Genomic DNA, 14,619 nt, shown 5'->3' on the forward strand with positions numbered 1-14,619 from the left:
TAGCAATAGATTGGCATGTGACAGAACAACTTTTAATTCAATCAGCCTGTGAACATAATTCATAGATGCACATAACGGAATGTAAATTATTTAAGATGACAAATTATTTATGATGATTTCAATAGGTAGTTACCCTTTATTTTGTTATAAAATGAATATTCTTATTTGCCCTAAAGGGGCAAATACAGCCATGTGCTTACTCCTAGCCTAGCAGTCATTGCCTAGGATTCTAATTGACTGTTTTTTCAGTGCCTGACTCATAGTTGTGATTCAATTTGTAAAAAGGCGGGAAAGAGAGAAAGGAAGTAAAGAAGGGAGGGAGAAAGGGAGAAGGAAAGAAAGAGAGAAAAAAAAATAGAAAGAAACCAGGGAGAGATTCCTAGAATGAACAATGTGGGTACCCTGTTTAATAGAAGATGAAAGTCCCATGGCTAATAGGAACCATGAAGCTATTACCTAATTCTGTTATTTCTGAGCAGCGAGTTGTCCAGGTTGTGTTGTTAGTAGAAAACCCAAGTGAGAAACACATTATGCTCTTCTGGAGACTTACAGACCGACCTCGGCATCAAACAGAGAGTACATAGAGAATCAAATTAGAACAAACTGAGGAAGGCCGTTGAAACAACCTCCAAAAGGACTATGAAAGAGCTCTGGAGGGACAGTCCAAAGCATGATGTCAATTCAATGGGGCGCAAATTGGTGAGCACCGTGACATCAGGTAGGTAAGTCTGACACGGAATGGGCAGTGCATATTGAAAATTGATTGCTGAGCCCACAGTTGAGCTTTCCATTACATCCTTGTAAGGGTGGTTCCTACTTAATATTAGTGCATTAAGTGATTGGACAGGATACACCAGGGGTGACCCAGTCTGGAACATACACGATGCATTCACTATAAAACAGATGAGTAAATATACCAGGAATTGGGGAGATAAAGACAGTTTTCACAGACTAAGGGAGACATACTCTGGGGTGCAGAGGTCAGTATGGCAGTGCTGAAGGAGTCAGGCAATGCTCCTGGGAGACAAGGAGTCAGGAACTTGGCAGACGATCTGTGTGAGAGTGAAGGGAAACAACAGCAGGACTTCAACGTGTGCCTGAAACGAAGCCTCGCGGTATCTGCAGCTATCTTCCCGTGGTCTTGGTGGTGCACAAGATGGATCCTTTCCATGAAGACAAAGAACACGGCCAGAGAACCAGGAAGAAGTGCTTCTGAAAACTGGATGGTCAGGATCATCTTCCAAGGTAAAGATGGGGGAACTATAGAAACAAGAGGAAATTAAGCTGCTTTTTACGGTTTGTAAACTTTTTTTCAGTCTGTTTTCCCATTCAGGACAAGTAGGATGTAGACCCTTCCATAGTCACAGAGAAACTGAACCAGATGCAGCCCTAGTCCTAAAATATCAACTCTATGTGACAATTCTCTTGCTTTGCGCTAGGCCCAGCAATCAGACTTCTGGAAAAAAGACAATGCAGTTCTGCCTCCTATTAATAGAAAGCCCTCTTTCTATTGTACTTCTTTAACTCTTTAAGATGTACGATGTACAGGCTGATTAGAGTACAGGCCGAATTCCATTACAGCAAATTCTCAAAGGATGTCCTAGAATTTGGTTGCATCAAATATTGCTTGAAATAAGAGGGCCATTGGCTAAAGATCAAGAATCTTACTATGATGATGGCATTGATCATCATGTTATTTGACTTGTGTTAATATTAGTGATTAGCCAGGGAAAACCTTAAAGACGATTTTTAATATTATCATTGATTGAACCTGGCTAGTTTTAACTACATTTTTCCTGCATCTGGAACAGGCAGTTTGGCTTTGGGTCAGATTTTCTTCCCGGTTTTTCAGGCACTGACTCCATGCTATGGTGTTTGGGTTGCAAATATTACAAGGGCATACTTAAACACAAACAAAATGTCTCACGGATTAAATGGCAGAGTGCGGTTTGCTTCCTGAAACTCGGAAAGAGGAGCCAGAGGCCTGGGCTCCATGCCCAGCGCTTCCACTGACACTCAAGGTGACCTTGGGGGGAAATGATTTAACTGTTTCCTGCCCTGTGACTCTTGGGGTCATTGCAGACACATCTCTGAGGGGTGTAGATTCTTTGAAGATTTTTGTCCAGAGATTGTATGGAGTTGTACGAAGCTCTTCTCCTTTCTTCCGTCCACTTGTCCATGTGAGCACAGGAGGCTCCCTGGGGAAAAATGTTAACAAGGGGTGCTGCACAATAGGCAGTTCTGGTAATAATGGATCGGTGATAGCATCATCTCCAAGAAGAAAAAGCAATGAGTCAACATATACAATGCTTTTTTTTGCATGTATCATTTTCAACCAATTTGCAAGACAATCTCTTATTCCTATAAAAATAAGCCCAGCATGCCCATGACATGTAAAAAGCACCATTTCGCCATCTCCTGTATTATCATTGTAGTGAATTGGATAAGAACTTGGACTAGAGTTAGCCTGTCTGCATAAACTCACTTTGGCAAGTTACTTAACTACTCTGTGCTTCAATCTCCCCTTCGGTAAAAACTATACCCAACACAAAAGCTTATTGTAAGGACAAATTAGTCCATACCTTTAAAGTGCTTGGAACCATGCCTGGCACTTAGAAGTAATGATATTGTTATCATTCTCATTGTCATTAATACGATTAGCCCTAGGATACAGCACAGGATGCTAAATTTGGAAAATAAAGAGAAATTGGTTATCCAAGGTGGAAGGAATAAAAAAGTCCATTACAAAAGAAAAGTGTTGCTTTGAATCTGAAGAAGGTTGGAAGAGGCAATAGATCTTGGTCAGTCAATGTAACAGGAATCATCCATGGTTAAATGTCCTCCAAGAATCATTTAGACAACATTAAACATTTCGTGACATTACCTAATTCTGTACTCAAGACAGCAAGTCTCTCTTGCTATGCTGAAAGCAGGAAATTCAGTTTTGACCAGGAGGAAAGGTTTAATTCAGATTAGGGATGCAGCCTAACTGGGCAGGGGCGGGGGGGGGGGGGGGGGGGAGGGGAGGAAGTGGGGGAGAGGAAGTGGGGGAGAGTGTCTTAAATGTGATGCACCAGGACCATAGTCATCAGATGTTTATGCAGCTGTGTCCAGCCAATGACCAAATGTGCACCATGTGCCAATTAAATCAGGAACAATTGCAGCAACTTTCCTCCTCAATACAGCCGCTCTTACCCTTTATTAGGACTAACCAGTCCATCTTTTGATGAAGGGCCCAGTCAGGTTCAGCGCTCAGATCTGCTACAAGTCAACCCATAACCCTAAGTATCCCTTTTCATGACTGACATTACTTATGTCTCAGGGAAATTCTTCTCAACAGCTTTATCTTATGTTCTTGAAACAGTAAGTGAGCGAATCAGAATACCTTGGGAATTTTGAAGTTGTGTCCCTAGATGTATGTCAACAGAGAGAAACACTGCTTCAAAGTGAAGGGAGAGCTTAAGTGGTGGAATCATTTGGGGGAGAGAAAAGACAAATTAACGATCTTGTCAAATTCTTCTATTCTTGCAGAAGACAGCATTATTTACCAGGGTTGCCCAGCATCCATTTTCTTGCTTCTCCTCTGGCTCCAAATTGTGGTTCTAGACGTACTCAGGAATTAACAAAGTCTTTTCAACAGTTGCGCATAGTGGCTAAGAGACATTTTGTAGGTTAAACAATTCATATTATTTAAAATTTATATATAGGGCTAGATGTAACCTGGGGACTAGCAATTCTTTATGTTGGCAATTAGACGGATAGTGGTAGCTCGAATTATGAATAGTTTTATAAAAATACTTAATAAATTTAAAAGGTCAATTTTATTTAAATAATTGGTATTTAAAATTTTGATATCGATTAATTATAATTTCTATTTAAATAATTTTTATTATACATTTTGGTTTCATAAATCATAACGTCTATTTTTCTTTTAATTTTGACTGATAATTTTAAATATTTTAGAAGACAGATAACTTAAAATATATAAAAATAATTTTAATTTTTCAATTTGAACATTTATTTCAATTTGCTTTTAGGTGAAAATATATTGATATTAGCACATATTGCACACAATTACATTTTTAATTCTTTGGTTTATTCCTGACTATAGAACAAATTATATGAATATCTTTATTATAACAACAGTATTAGTATCTTTGCTGAAATGAAGGCAAGAAAAAGAAAATATATAGAATACATATATAATAATGCATGAGTTATATTTTATTGCTTATCCAAACATTACCAACCTATCGATAGACATCAAGACATCCACGATTATATGAATTGAATTTTCTTTGATATTTTAGATAATAATTTTTAGTAATCTAAGAACTATAGCTTTGTACATCTTCTATTTTGTCATTATAAATGTATACGTGTTTAGGTCAGAGACTAGTACAGTCAATTCTCTTAACTTGTGCTAGTTGTGTTCTGTAAATTCCCCTAGAACACTGCATTACCTAACACCGAGCTATTGCCGTAGGAGGAATAGATGGATAGGTTTCCGTGAGTCTCTGGTCACAATATTTTCATCAACCAATTAATACACAACCTTATTTTATATAAGTTTCTGTTTAAAGACACCTTATTTAATATATATTGTTGATTCATTGACATTGAACTTACGGCCAACAGCACTATAACCCAGGCCTGAAAGCTTATTTAGCTTATGTATTTAAGGCACATCACAGCTTTCTTGGACTTAGAAACACTATATAGCACTTCAGCACTATACTTGCGAGCCATTTTAAATAGTGAAACTACCAACAAAAAGCACACACACACACAAAAGTGTGGCGTGAAATAGACCATAAAAAAGACAGTTGTTTATAGTACCAGAGCTGAAACAAGATGGCAGAGTGTCGCCTTGCTCAACCTCACCTGGGAACGCATATGCCAAGGCAATTCAAACTTTTTCCTTTTTGTGTGTGTTCACCAATGACTGCAAAAGCCCTTCAAGCATTGATTTTGGGTCACAAATGAATTTTAGACAAGTAGGCAAAATTAGCAAATACAGAATTTGCAAATAATTAGGATTGGGTGTACACATTTTATGAAACAGTTTGCAAGCTTGATTTACAATTTTAAATACTTAGTCACACTGTATATAAACTTCTATTTGTACTCTTTGCCCCATAAATGTGAGGAATGGGACTGAGTTAATGTAAGTTCCTAGGTAAGGGAGTTATGAAAAAGAGAGATGAGAAAAAATGGGCTTAGTGTGTGGGTGAGTTGGGGGAGGGTACATCTTGAGAAGATTCCAATATATCCCTTCATGTGTTACTACTACATGATAAAAAATGGCTAAATATCAGGATTCGGCAACTTGAACACAACATTCGTTGCTGAAGTAACATATTTTGGTATGTTTGATAAATTTAAATAAATATCTTAAGATAAATCATTCATTTTTGAAGAGTTTTTTTTTAAAATTGCTTAATGCTAACAAAAATCTGCTAGAACAGCCAATGTTCTAACAGAAATAGTTTAAAAAGAACCAAAAAATCACTTTGCTCTTTTTCTGACTACATCATAGTTTTCAATATTAAATGAATGTGTCTCTTGGAACCAATAAATAGGAAAATGTTTTGTGCTCAAAGCAGTGAGACACGTATTTAGTTGTTGCATTTCAGACAATTGTAAGTAGTTTTGTGCCACTGGATGAGAGAAAATGATTCTAGATGTATGGAATAGCATAGACACAGAGATTAGGCAAATGTAACTAGAGCCAGGCAACTCTTTAAGTCTTCAACGTTGCCCCCAGAGAACCCTAATTTCTCAGATGACAGCAGTAAAGAAATGGAATTGTAAATCAGCTAGCTGTTTAGAGGCTAGAGGATGTCATAACCATGGTAACATCTGTATGTGTTTTTTTTTTGTGTGTGTGTGTGTGTATGTGTGAGAGAGAGAGAGAGAGCGAGAGAGAGAGAGAGAGAGAGAGAGCGAGAGGAGACTAATAAATGGTACGCACAAGTTGATGGGACAGACGTTAAGGAAAAAGTCATCTGTAGTCCCATTTGTCTTTTGTTGTCTATTTTTGCTTTTGTTGCCTGTGCTTTTGGTGTCATACCCAAGAAGTATACTCTGGAAATATATCAAAGGAAACAATCAGCAGAGAGAAAAGGCAGTCTATGAAATAAGAAAAAATATTTGTAAATCTTCAAATGTCTGATAAGGAGTTAACATTCAGAATACATAAAGAACTCCTACCACTCTACCACAACAAAATAACCTGATTAAGAAATGGCAAAGGACTTGAATAGACATTTTCCAAAGAAGATATTCAAATGGCCAACAAGAATATAAAAGGATGTTCAACATCACTAATCATTAGAGAAATGCTTATCAAAACCACAGTGATATCACCTCACACCCATCAGGAAGGCTACATCAAAAACAAAAAACAAATGGGAGCTCCCTTCTGGTTGCTAGATGGGATGCTGCCCAATTCATGAATCACTTAATAAAGCCAATTAGATCTTCAAACAAACAAACAAACAAACAAACATAAACCCCAGAAAACAAGAAGTGTTGGAGAGGATGTAGAGACATCAGAAACTTTGTGCACTCTGGTGGGACCACTGTGGAAAATAATATATCATTTCCTCAAAAAATTAAACATAGAATTACTCTATGACCTAGCAATCTCACTTCCGGGTATATACCTAAAAAAACTGAAGGCAGGATCTTGAAGAAATATTTACACACCCATTTTCATTGCAGCATTGGTCACAATAACCAAGAGGTGAAAATGACTTGAATGTCCATTGATAAGTAAATGGATAAACGAAATGTAGTATATACACGCAATGGAATAAGCAATGGTTCAGCCTTAAACAAGAAGAAAATCCTGGAGGTGTTGGCTGGAGGCTCCCTTAGTCCTTGGCATGTGAGCCTCTACATTAGTGAAGCTCACATGGGAGCTGGATTCCTCAGAGCCTGAAACAGAAAGCTAACGAGATGGAAGTCAGTCTTTTATAACCTAATCTCGAAAGCACATCCTATCACTCCTGCTGTATTCTCTTCATTAGAAGCAAGTCAGTAGGTCCAGCCCACATTTAAGGGGAGGGAATTACACAGGCCATGAGGACTACTGGGAACCATTTTAAAGACTGCCTACTACACCAGCTTTCACATAGATGAGTTTCATTTGGGCTTACATTTCTATTTGATCTCTAAAGGAGGAAAATGAGATTTATAAGAGGTAAGTGGAGAAGTAGGAATGGAATCAAAAGTATATCCATGGAAATGGGCTGCAGACCCAATGGATGCTGAGAAAGAGAGCGTGAGGGATTCAGGAGTCACAGGAATTCTAGCCATTGAAAGGGTACAGTTCCATGGAGAAGCCTCAGCACTCAGAGAAGAGGCACATTGCTGGGGACATCTGAAGTAGTACCATACAGAAGAGGAATTATACTTATGTTTTCTGATTCCACAAAATAAAAACAGGACCAATGGGTGGCAAATACTAAGAGGCAAATATCTGCTATATAGAAAGTACTTTCTGGCCAATGGAGCTGTTGATGGGTGGAATGGGTACTGCAGTAGGGAGGTGCCCCACTGCAATGAAATTGCTCAGTAGCTCCAAAGAGAGGTAATTATGGGTAGAGGTGAAACCTGAAACCCTATCCCTACTGCCAGGCTCTCAGCTTCCCTGCCATGGGAGGTACCCACACAAAGGAAAACGTTGATTTGTTAATGGCTGAACAAGTACCCATCATGCCCCAGGGAGGGTTTCTTTGACAAGTGACCTTGGAGCATGAGACATACATAAAAAGAAGCAGTCATCAGTTCTCCCCTTCTGACTTTTCCCCCAGATAGATGACTGAGACTGCAGGGCAGGTGCAATGCACTTCATGAACCAGCTCCACCAAGACCAGACCTGAGAGCACTCCTCTGGAGGCCAGAACCTGTGTCTGTAAGTCGAAATGAGGGAAATATGAGCTACCTTATTCTTAGCCATTTCTGCTTAGTAATCTGGTATGTGCATGTTTAATCAATCCGCTATTGATGAAGATGCTTATAAAATATTGGGTGGGGGAAGTTATATTTGCATATAGAAAAAAAAATCAAATTACAGGAGTGATCCAAGAGGAAAATCCAGGTCTTTCATAAGAATGTATTTATTGATCTTATTTGAAAGTACATCGTGTACTCATATTTACAGAGTTCAAAAGATTTACTTTGAGTACTGTCACTTTTACCCTACCATCCTGACTCTATAGAAGGTCTTTTCTTTTATTGTGATAAATATTCACAACATAAAATTTACAATTTTAACCATTTTAAGTATGTAGCTCTGTGGTATTAAGTACATTCACACTGTTTTGCAACCATGACCACCGTCCATCTCCAGAACTGTTTCTCATCTCAGATTGAAACTCTATTTATCAAACAATAATTCCACGTTCTCCCCCTCTCCCTCAGCCCCTAGCAATTTTCTGTCTCAGCCCCTATTCTATTTTATGTCTCAATGAATTTTTGCCTATTCTAGGTACCTCATCATATAAGTGCAATCATACAATAGTTGCCCTTTGTGTCTGGTTTATTTCACATAGCATGTTTTCAAGGTTCATCCATGTTGTAGCATGTGTCAGAATTTGACTCCTTTTGAAGACTGAATAACATTCTATTGTATGTATATACCACATTAGTTTTATCCATTTATCCATCAAGGGACATTTGGATAACTTCCATGTTTTGGCTATTGTGAATAATGTTGCTATTAAATTGATGTAAAAATACATATCTCTTTGAGTTCCTGCTTTTAAGTGTTTTGGGTACATACGCAGAAGTAGAATCACTAGATCCTGTGGTAATTCTTTGTTTAATTTTTTTAAGAATAGAAGCAGGCACTTTTATTAGTTTCTTTATGCTTTTAGTAATTCTTTATGCAGATATAGCAAAAACAAAAATATGTACCAATTTCCCACATATATATCTCTGAAGATATTCCCATATCAGTATCCAGAGAGCTTCCTCATTTTTTTTTCTGTCTTTCTTTTTTGGTAGCTGCATAATATTCCAAAACTATGCCACAGTTTATTTAACCAGTCTTTTACTTAAGGACATTTTGAAAACTCTTTTCTCTAACAGAAATGTCACAATAAAAGAATTTGTACATATATAATTGTATAAATATGAAATGTATGTATAGGACAGATTCCTAGAATTGGATTATTGGATCAAAGAGTAAATGTAATTTTAATTTTGGTAGATATTGCCCAATTAATTGCTCCCTTAGGGGATATGAAAATTTATACTCTTCATTGCCAATGAATGAGTTTCTGTCATTTCACATATTTACCATAGATTTCAGATTTTTGCTAATCTGCTACATGAAACCTGATAACTCAGTATAGTTTTAATTTGCATTTTTCATGTCCTAGTGAAGCTAAATAACTTTTCATGTTTAAAGGCTGTTTTATTTTTCTGTGAACAGCTGGTGAATATTCTTTGCCCATTTTTCTACTGATTACTAGCTATTTTCTTACAACCATCTAGGAATTCCTTATATACTTGGGAGATTAGCTGTTTGTCTGTGAAATGAGTTAGAAATATTTGTGCCAGTTTGTCATTTGTCTTGTGAATTTGCTTATGATATTTTGCCCTGAAAAAATACTGATTTTTATATCATTGAAATTATTTATCGATTTTGAGCCATAGTTAGAAAGGGCTTCCAAGATCCAATGTTATAAAAAATATTGTCTGTTTTCTTTAATAATTTAATCTTTCTTTCTTTCTTTCTTTCTTTCTTTCTTTCTTTCTTTCTTTCTTTCTTTCTTTCCTTTTTTTTTTTTTTTTTTTTTAAATTTCACTGCTAGATTGTTTTGGAGTTACCTGGAATACTGGAACACAAGGTGTGATCAAACAATGCAGTGAATGTTTAAATAAAATAAAAAAATTATTACAGTAAAAGACACATTGCAATTAATTCCCCTCAAAACTCCCCCTTGCTTTGAACACATTTATCTCATTGTTCTTGCCACTTGCTGAAGCAGTTCTGGAAGTCCTCTTTCGTGAGTGTCTTTAGTTGTGCTGTTGTGGCTGCCTCCATGTCCTAAATCATTTTGACTTTGGGGAAGAGCCAGAAGCTGCAAGGTGCCAGATCCGGTGAATAAGGTGGATGGGGACACACCATAATGTTTTTATTTGACAGAAATTGCCATACACAAAAGCAATGTGTGACACAAAGCATTGTCATGATGGATGATTTATGGCACACTTTAAAACACAACTTCTCTCAATCATAGCTCACACCTGACTGACTGCATTGAACAAGTTGAAACTTCTCACACACTGTTACTAAAGTTCGATGTACTGTTTCCCATATTGAAGATCCCTGCCTTTCTGTTGGGTAGCACTTGGCAGCAGCATTCACTGTATGTTTTGATCACAATGGAAAGGCTCTGTGTCACACATCACTTCTGGTAAGGCAATTTCTGTCAAATAAAAACATTACGGTGTGTCCTTACCTACCTTAGTCTGGCACTGTGAGACTAGATTTCTTGCTCTTCCCCAAAGTCAAAATGACCACGAAAGGTAAATGTTTTGCAAAGATTCAGGACATCGAGGCAGCCACGATAGCACAACTAAAGACACTCATGAAAGAGGACTTTCAGAACTGCTTCAGAAAGTGGCAAGAACGATGGGATAAGTGTGTTTGAAGTGAGGGGAATTAATGGCAATTTGTCTTTTACTGTTTTTTTTTTTAATGTATTTAGTTATCTTTATTACAATTCATAAATACATCAGAAATGGGTATCTTTAATAAGACACCTAGGTTCTCATGGACCTCGGCTTTCTGTTCTTTCAGTCTTTAATTTTATTATGACAGTTTTTTCACCCAGGGATTCTGGAAGTGTCTCTGGTCCTCCTAGGTCCAAGGACAAATCTGGCTTAGAGCTGCCCATGCTCCGTGACTTCTGCAATTCCTTAAATTCCAATGGGTCGCTTGGCCAATGGAACATTCCATTACTGTACTGGTTAAGGTTCTGGGGCTATGCCTGAAAATTTACATTTCTATCCTCCTGTCACCCTTTTTATTCTATAGGGCAGTTATAGTCCCAACATAGTATCATCACTTTACCATTTCTCCCTGCCAAATAAAGGACCCCAAAGCATTGCCAACTGCCAACAAGTTATGTAAGGCTTCTCTTCTCTCCCCAAATGAAGTTATTTGGAATCTTGAGTGAAGGCAGACCATAGGTTCTCAGAGCAAAACTCTTTCCCCAAAAATATACATTTTAAAAATTTAAACATTCACCATATTTTCTGATCACACCTTGTACAGTGTAAGGTTCAGATGCTCTATCTCCTTTCAGATGCCTGCTTAGTAGTCCTCAAAACATTTATTAAAAAGTCCTCCCTTACCTGATTCATTTGAGATAGTATCTTTACTATGTACTAATTTTAGGATGCAGTTTGGATTATGTATGGGTTTCTGTTCTTTTCATTTTTGTCTATCTGTATTCATGCCTCACCATCACACTATTTTAATTATTGAAGTTTTATAGTGTATCTTAATACTTAGTATAAATAATAACTGCTCTGCTTTATCAGAGTTTTTCTGGCTAGCTGGTATTTTTATTTGGATTATATAATATTTATAAATTAACTTTGGTGGAATTGTCATCTTTATAATATTGAGTGTTCTAACTTCATGCATTCTTTTCATTTGTTTGTTTTTACTTTTGTATCCATTAGGAATATTTCAAATTTTTCTCATAAAAGTTTCTCATATACATATTTCTAGTTAAGTTTCTTGTTGGTGATTTGTCTTCTGTTATTTTTATAATATTGTCATTTTATACTTTCTTATGGCTATTGATTTCTGATATGTTTTATCAGAAATTGAGCTACTTTATTTTTACAATAGTTTTTCAGAAGATTCTTTGGGATTTTATAATTATATAAACATGATATCTATAAATAGTGATAGTTTTTCTGCCTCCTTTGCAATTCATACCTCTAACCTATTTGTCTTATCAAATTGCATTGTTTAATGCCTCCAGAAAAATATTAAGAGTAATAGTTATAAAAGGATCTGTTCAAGTTCTGTGGGTCTGTGCTTCTTGAATTATCTATTTTAGACAGTGTATATTGATTTTTATTATGAAAAATTAAGACAACTTCCCTAAATACACTATCTGGCTTAAAGGCACTATTTCATGACTGTCTTTTGATTAGTCTTGTTGTCTTTTATTGCCAAAGTTTTATAACATTTAAATTCTATTAGTAACCTTTAAGTCTTGCATGCTTTGTTCTTAGATATTCATTCTAAAAGAGTATTAAACTATTATGATTATATTAATTTTATTCATAGAGGGATCAAAAAAGAGGAATATGGTCTTGTGTCAGTAACTTCTTCTGCTCCGAAGAGAATTGCTAATTAACATCTATTTGATCCTTTACAAATTTCTTTCCAGCCTTGTTCATCTCTTCTATGTCACACTTGATTGTTATTCTTTCTTATGCCTCATGTTATTCTCCTCTGGAAGTGCCTCTGTTTCTGGAGTAACCCTCCAGATAATATTTTCACGTGGGATATGTGAGTAGTGTATTTTTGTGTGTCCTTGCATATCAGGAAATGTTTTTATTTTACCCTGGTGCTTTACTAATTATTTGGCTGTCTATGGAATTCAAGGACCAAAGTCAGTTTTCATCAGAACTTTGAGGACTTTACCACCTCTCCTTCTAGAGTCTACAGTTATTAATGGAAAGCCTGATACTAATTTGATTTTCATTCCTTGGCATATAGACAGTTGTTCCTCCTCTCTTGGAAGGATTTTTTGTTGTTGTTGATCTTTGGAATTCTGACATTTCCTCAATTGGATCCAGGGTGGGGTGTTTGTTTGTTTGTTTGTTTGTTTGTTTGTTTTTCATCCACCTGCTTAATCTTCAGTAGATAGTTTTAATACGAAGATTTCTAACATTTTTTCAACTCACACCTCTGTAAAGTATGACTATCATTCCCAACTTATGAATAAGGTTTAGAGAGATAAACCAGTCTTCCCCAGGTCACTGGTTTCTCCACTGTGCTCTACTTGTAACGACTTTAAATATACCTGAAAGCCATAATTAAGATTACTCTTGGTGCAAAGTATAAAACACTTTGACTTTAGATTTAGAAATTTGGGTAATTGTTGTCTTGAAATTTTGGCGTTCATGACAGTAATGATTAATAAATTGATAAGCTCATATTTGCAAGTTCTATCTACTATAAAAAATGAAAAATACTTGAATAGTTATTTTCCCATGGGCTCCCTATTTGGTTATACCTTATGCAATTACTTCTTTTTGTGGGCCCTAAAGGTGAGAAGTAACTAGAAGTTATGGAAATAGTATTTCCTGGAAGAAGCAAGAGTGAAATTTGGGGTTCATCCCCTAATCAAATCTTCCCTGTTGGTGGCGAGAGAAGGTAGTGTGAAATACATATTATAGATGGGAGAGGGATTGGGAGGCTGGGTGAAAAATGTGAAGGAATTAAGAAGTACAAATTGGTAGTTACAAAATAGTCATGGGGATACAAAATACAGCACAGGAAATAGGTATAGTCAATAATATTGTAATAACTATGTATGGTGTCAGGTGGGTACTAGACTTATTAGGGGGATTAGGTCATAAATTATATAAATGTCTAATCACTACACTGTACACCTGAAGCTAATGTAAAATAATATTCAATGTCAAATATAATTTAAAAATAAAATAAAGAAAAATATATTTTTTTAAAGAATTCATAGTTGATTTTTAAAAAATGAATTAGAATAATAAACTGATAGAGACAAGAGCGATATGTGACAGATCAGCAAGAATTTATGAGTCATGATGTTTTCAAGCCAGGGAGTTCCCTAAGGTCATGTTGCAAATCAGTGGTAGAGTAAATAAAAAGTATTTTCTTTAAAGATATCAAATTCCTTTCCCATTATATCAACTGAAGACATTTTTCCTTGCCTCTTTTCTCCATAGACAGTCAGGAAAGTTGCTATGACTAACAAGGAAAGCACCAAATACCCTTTAACATACTGAGCTTAAGCCATAAATAACATGAGCTAGCGTCTCCCACTCCAACTGGTGGTCAGCTCCCTGACTAGACACACCCAGAAAGAAGGGATAGTGTATACCCAGGGCAAAGGGACCATAATTTTAAAAGCCGCTGGTAGCTGTTCTGGTATAATACAGACAGCATTCTCTATGGATAGAATAAAATGTAGTGTCGTGATACGCAACCAAGATACCCCATACCAGGGTCTCTCAACTTTGGCACTTTCGAAATTTGGGGCCAGATCATTCTTTGCTGTGGGAGGCTGTCTTGGGCATTGTAGGATGTTTTGCAACACCCTTTGCCTTTACCCACGAGATGCCAGTTTGAGAACCACAAATGTCCTTCACACATTGCCAAATGTCCCCTGGGAATGGGGGCAATTGCCCCCAGTTGAGGACTACTGATCTACACAGATTCAATAGAAAATGTTTTTTAGTAAATAACTGGAATATGCATAAGAAGTTTTCTAGAATACATTTTGCTTTTCACACTGGAGTCTTTGAATATTATGTGTTAAAACATAAACATTTTAGGCTCTGGAAAGAGGCAAAGAATCTTTATATAAATAC

General features: G+C 36.5%; 1 long non-coding RNA gene across 1 annotated transcript in view; it reads left to right on the forward strand.

Moving 5' to 3' along the window:
• Positions 1-1,102: 1,102 nt before the first annotated feature.
• Positions 1,103-14,619, forward strand: part of LOC109453346 (uncharacterized) — a 34,732-nt gene continuing 21,215 nt past the window's right edge. Inside the window, exons 1-2 of the long non-coding RNA XR_002138266.2 lie at positions 1,103-1,245; positions 7,821-7,921. This is a non-coding gene — a long non-coding RNA (uncharacterized LOC109453346). The remainder of the gene's footprint in view (positions 1,246-7,820; positions 7,922-14,619) is intronic.

The sequence above is a fragment of the Rhinolophus sinicus genome, linkage group LG06 (genome assembly GCF_036562045.2).
Source record: "Rhinolophus sinicus isolate RSC01 linkage group LG06, ASM3656204v1, whole genome shotgun sequence".
NCBI classification, from domain to species: domain Eukaryota; kingdom Metazoa; phylum Chordata; class Mammalia; order Chiroptera; family Rhinolophidae; genus Rhinolophus; species Rhinolophus sinicus.